This window comes from Panthera leo, chromosome A1, assembly GCF_018350215.1.
Source record: "Panthera leo isolate Ple1 chromosome A1, P.leo_Ple1_pat1.1, whole genome shotgun sequence".
Taxonomy (NCBI): Eukaryota; Metazoa; Chordata; class Mammalia; order Carnivora; family Felidae; genus Panthera; species Panthera leo.
In genome coordinates, this window is record NC_056679.1 from 173,342,398 (window position 1) to 173,348,397 (window position 6,000).

Genomic DNA, 6,000 nt, shown 5'->3' on the forward strand with positions numbered 1-6,000 from the left:
AGGCTACGGGAATCCAGCCACCACTGCCTGTCGGTTCCCATCATGAGAGCCATCGGCCTCACCGGCTATTTCGTCTGTGTTTATTTGTCTGTCTGCCTGTGTCTTGCTCTATCTTCTGATGTGTCTGTCTCAGCCATCAGATGCCCCCTCAGCTGGAGCCAGTGTTTCTGAAATCAGACAGCTCGAATCTTTCTCCTAGAAGCCGGGCATGCACGCTCTCAGGCCATGGGACCTCATTGCCTCTCTGGGAGCAGGCCCACATCCCGTGTGAAAGAGCAAAACAGCCCCTTTGGCTGCACAGTACTTTACAGTTTGCATTTCTCTGTCCCACGCATGTGTTTAATTATATCTTGTCTTGTTCCCGAAGGAGTTCAAGCCACTAGTCCTATGTTTGTTCTTTGCAGTGACACTAGGTTAGTGGGCAGACACTAACCTAGTCTATTGGCAGCCAAGAAAACTGAGGTTTAGAGGGGTTTTGTCAAGGTCATGGAGCTAGTGAGCTTTAGGGGCAGGGCTGGGACTCCAGCCTCTGGCGTGGGTTGGATTGCTATTGCAGGAAGTTTCCAGAGCTCTCCCACTCCCGGAGGTTTGGAGCTTGCTCTGTCTGGAGGTGTCCCGGGCCACCTGCTCTGTTATGGGCTCAGTGAGGAGTGCTGGACATGTCCTGGCTCTTTCATACCTCTGATCCAAGCCTCAGTTCTCCTGTCTGGAGTTCTGGGGAAGGTTCTGGGGAGCAGCAAGTTGGGGAATCCCATGAGAAGTGGGGGAAGGGGAGGGGATTGAGAGTCTGGGCTGTGGGTACAGGGCAGGCAGGGCTGCTCTGAATGCCCCTGCCTGTGCTCCTCTCTGCAGCCTGGCCATGAGGGACTGAGGGCTGGAGAGGGCTGGAGGGGGCTGGAGGCGGCTGGTGGGGGCATAGTGGGGGAGAGAAGGGGCCGCCCCACTGACAGCAGGTGACAGGATGACTTGGAGCCCAAGCTGCTGCTGCAACAAAGGAGGGGAGCGAGGGGGACAGCGAGGCTTGGCAACCACTCTCCCAGCTGCTCTGGGTTTGAAGCTGAGCCACTTTGCTGGCTCCAGCACAGCGCGAACAGGTGGCAGCAAGATTGGCACAGCCAGGAAAATCCATCTTGCGGAGGCCAGCGTGCAGCAGAGCGGGAGAGGAGCAGCCAGACGGAGGGGGTGGTTGGAGAAGTAGAGAAGGGGAGGGGCTGTGTAGAAGGGACCCTCCACTCCCCCTCCACTCCCCCTCCGCAGGCTCAGCCACCCCAGGGGGCCCCACGAGTGTCTGCATGTGTCCACATGGCCACCTCTGCACACCCAAGCCGAGGCACTCAAGACCTCTTGAGGACACTTAGGGGCCAAGGGCTGGCCAGGTCTCCTGCCCCAAAGGGCTCACAGGATACCTGCCTTCCTCTTCTGTCCTGTTACTTACACCTTCCAGCTAGCTCACCTCTTCAGCTAGTGCCAGCTGGCACAGGGGACACCTGAGCACTTGGGGTGGATGGAGGCACCTGGGCATCCCAGATGGGCTCCCAATTCCAGGAGTGGCAAGTCGAGTTTTCTTGCCTGGTTTCTTGCTCTGGCAGAATGGGGAGCCCCCAACACATGCTGTTTGGTGATGTGGCTGAGAATGGGCTCACTCCACAGTGCCCTGACTCATGACCACGTGGGCTCCATGAAATCTGCCTGCGTGATGTTTGCCACTCAGCCACTGCAAGGCTGTGTATGGTGCTACTTAAACACCTGGTTGATGCCCAGATAAACCAGGTGGCTCTGGCATTCACTCAGTCTCCATTCAGTAGATGTCTGTGAAGTGTCTACTCTGGGCCATGCACTATTCCAGGTATGGAGGACACAGCAGGAAAGAGGATAGACAGGTCCAGAGCTCATGGCACTTACACAGTAGAGAGACGAGTCAAACAAAACAAACAAACAAACAAACAAACAAGGTAATTTTAGATAGTGATAGATTCTGTAGAAATAAATAGAGTGAAGTCAAAAGGAACTAGAGTGGTAGTTTTTTAGATGACGTGGTCAGTGAGGGTTTCTCTGAAGAGGTGGCATTTGGGCTAAGACCTGAATGAAGAACTTGTCATAAAAAGTGTGGGAAGAGTGTTCTCAGCAGAGGGAATTGCATGTGCAAAGGCACTGAGGAAGAATGACACTGGTCTGTTTGAGGGACAGAAGGAAGACTAATGATGTTGGGAGCAGGTAGGGCCTGGATCATGCAAGACCTGAAGGGAGTGGGGAGGAGTTAACCTTTAAAAAATTTTTTTTAATGTTTATTTATTTTGAGTGAGAGAGAGAGAGAGAGAATGTGCGAGCAGGAGAGTGGCAGAGAGAGAGGGAGACACAGAATCCGAAGCCGGCTCCAGGCTCCAAGCTGTCAGCACAGAGCCCAACGAGGGGCTCGAAATCACAAACCATGAGATCATGACCTGAGTCGAATATGCTTAACTGACTGAGCCAGCCAGACGCCCCTGAGCTTTTTATCCTCTGTGGGATGAAAAGTGTTTGAAGGAGGGATCCATCTGGTGGCTGTGGGGTGGGGAGGGAGGCATCCGGAGACAAGGTTGGGGTGGCTGCTGTTGGCTGAGAGGAGGGGTGCTGGATTGGAGTGGAGGTGGGGAGGGGGTGAGGAGCAGCTGGATTTGGGTGCGTTTTAGAGGCTGAGCCTACACCACTCTGGAGTTGGATATAGAAGAAGAAGAATTAAAGATATGTTTGAGGTTGAGCTGGGTGGAGGGGGCATTCCCTAGGCGGGGGAGGATTGGGGACTCCCGTGCAGTCAGGGAGGAGACACAGAGGACGTTCTTTCTCCTCTTTCAAAAGTACAACCCAAAGGGGATCCCCACACGCTGCATGTCTGGAGCAGTGTGTGCCCCTGCCCCCCGTCCCCACCTGAGAGATGAGTGTCCATCTTTATTCCACAGACACATCCCCTCGGACCCCAGCTCTCCCGTGCATTCTGAGCAAGTCGGATCCCTTCTCGAAGATGGACGGCACTTTACAAACTCCATATGCTCAGTTTTCTTTTATTATTTTAATTTCTAAATACTTGGGAAGGGTTCCAGCATTGGCTTCTGCTGTGATTCTGGTGCCAGCAAACACACTTTGCTCTCTCCCCCTCCTCCTCATCCCTTCCTTCATCCAAACCACAGAGCTTTCTTCCAACCTGGAGGAGAACTGGCACGCGGGGAGGGAAGTTCAGCCAGCACGTGGGTGCCCTGTGGGTCTGGTCAAAATTAAATTGACCCCAGAGACCCCGGGGGGGACAGCAGGTAGGGCCTGGCCTCGTGGGTGGGAATCCAGGATATGGGTCAGGTCACGGGTTTCTAAAGATGCTTTCAAAGAGGCCAGGGCACCAGATGGGAACAGCAGGCTTCCCCACACTGCCCGGTCCACACAGCCACCCCTCCAGGTCTCTCCCTTGCCCGAGTCCCACAGGGGCTGGCTGCCCTCCTCCTCCTGTACTAAGCTCTTCAGCACCCACTTCGCCAGCAGCTGGCTTGCTTTCTCTCTCTCAGACAACTGTCAGGGACTTCGCTTTGCTCTTCCCTCTGCCTGGAGTGCTCTCACCCCAAACTTTTACAAAGCGTACCCTTTCTCACCCCAGTGTTCCTCCTCTGTAAAGCCCTCCCTGGATACCCAATCTGAGTTGGCTCCCCTTGAACATTCTTCATGGTCCTCGTCATGCTGAAATCTCATGTATTGCTTCAATGACATGTTCCCATAGGATCAGGACTTTATCTGTCTTTGTTTTGCTTGCTGCTGTACCTCCAGTGACTGGAACAGTGCCTGGTGTGGAGTAATAAATTCTTGTTGAATGAATGAATGGGTTTCCTGCCCATCTCCTCGTGCCAGATCCCATTTGTGGAAGGGAGACGGGGCATTCTGGGTAATGCAGAGTTAGGTATATGGAGGAACAGGACAATTATTGACTGGCTACACATGCCAAGAGCAAAACAAGTGACCATTCAATGTGTTACCCCCATTTTACTCACAAGAAAACGAAAGCTCAAAGGAATAAAGGAACCTGCCCAGAAGCAGACAGCTTGGAAATTGGGGAGCATGGTTTAAATTCTCGGCTTTCCTACCCACCAGGCTGCAGATGGACTACAGATAAATGACCAATTTTCAACAAAGTGGAATAATAAAGTGCACTTAGCACCCCACACTATTATTGACCATAAATCAATGGCACTTTGATGACTCAGATGGTGATGATTTCAGAGCCCCTCAGGGCCCTGTCGTGCTGGGTCCTGATCTCTTGCATGGAGCCACTCTTGTGCACAGTGTGGGGCCAGGATAAAGCTGCAGTGACCCCATGCAGCACCCTGAAGGCTGCTTTCCAGGCTACACCTCTCATCCCTGCAGACTGGCTTTTGCTTTTTCGTACTGAAGAGAGGTGGACAGGGCATCGATGTGAGGTTTCCTGGGGCACGTCATCGTGACCAGCAGGAGTCTCCAAAACCAGCCTCAACCAGGAGGGGATGGGTTCCGTTTCTTTTACCTGCTGTGCTCCGTCCCTGGGCATCTGCAAAGCCGTGGCTCCACCTCTGCCAAGCCGGCACTCTGCCAGGTTTTCAGTGAAGCTTGACCAGGCTGGTCTGCAGCAGAGCGTCCTGTCCCTGCTCTGCCTTCATGCAAGTCACTGACCACCATCTAAGATGCCGTGCCTTTTGTTTATTTTGCTTACGTTTTATCTCCCTACTGCCCCATTAGACTGTAAGCTCTGTGAGGCCAGGGTATTGCCAGCTTGGTTCCCTGCTGTATTCCCAGCACCTGGCACCTGGTAGGCGGTCCGTGTTTGTGCAATGAATACTCCCCAAACTTCGGTCATTCACGTCCCACCTTCACAATCCTGGTGAGAGCTGTGTCCCACTTGTACTATCTAATATTTTTCTTTTAACCATCCCCCTTTAAAAAACTTAAAGAAATGAAATGTAAAAGAAAGCTTTTTATCACTGCCATAAATGGAAAGCCAATATCACTTGCCATAAATAGAAGACAACTGTTAAAATAAATGCCACGAAAACAAAACAGTGTGAGGGAATTTGAGCAGGAGCCTGTTGCCTGCAGAAGGCAATAAGCTTAGGCCTGTTCTCTCTCTCTCTCTCTCTCTCTCTGCTAAAAGGAGGGGTCAGCAAGTGCTAGAGAGGTGTCCAAGACGGGCCAGCATGAAACCGAGACCTTGCTTTTGATAAGAGATTTTAGAGAGAATTGCATAGGCAGCCACCTTCTCACCATCCAAGTGAGACAGTTGGCTTAATGCCACGCTCAGCACCTCCTCAAATCCCTACCTGCCATGGTCCTCGTCCCGTACTTTGGGGAACAGAGAATCTGGAGAACTCGATAGGGGTACGTGTGGAGGGACTGCTCCTTGAATGTACCTGGTGCCTGGGGCCATGATAGCCCCTAAGGTGTCTTTGTGTAAATTTGGAAAAGCTGGTCTCTGGGTGGAGGTGGTACCCTTGTGGGCAGAGAAAGTCACCCTGTCTCCTGGGTCCTGCCTTCCTGCATCGTTTTCTCCAGGCTCCCAGGGCTCACTGGTCTGGATCTTGATCTTGGTACTTATCCCAGCCCTGCTTGTGCCTCAGTGAGCCGTTTGAGCCTAGTCTTCCTCACCTGACTGGGGGCTCTCTGCTGTGAGGACTGTCCTGTTCGTACCTTATCTTCCGTCGCTCAGCAGTGTCCCTTATAGGGCTGGCTTTCAAGAAACATTTGTAGACTTGACTAGAATCGGTGATTAATCAAACTCAAAATAGCCAACATTTCTCCCTGTCCAGACAAATAATACCAAAAAATTCATCTAGTCTCTCAGCCTTGGCTTTTTTCTGAAGTTTTCCTAGCACCGGGTGGGTGGGTGGATATTCCAATTTCCCACATCCTTTGGAAGAATTTCGTCTTCCTGACTCCCAAGCTCTCCTTCCTGATCTTTTCTTAGTCTAGTCCAGCTGGCAGAGAGTTTCAGTTAGCATGTTTTGTGTTGCAAGT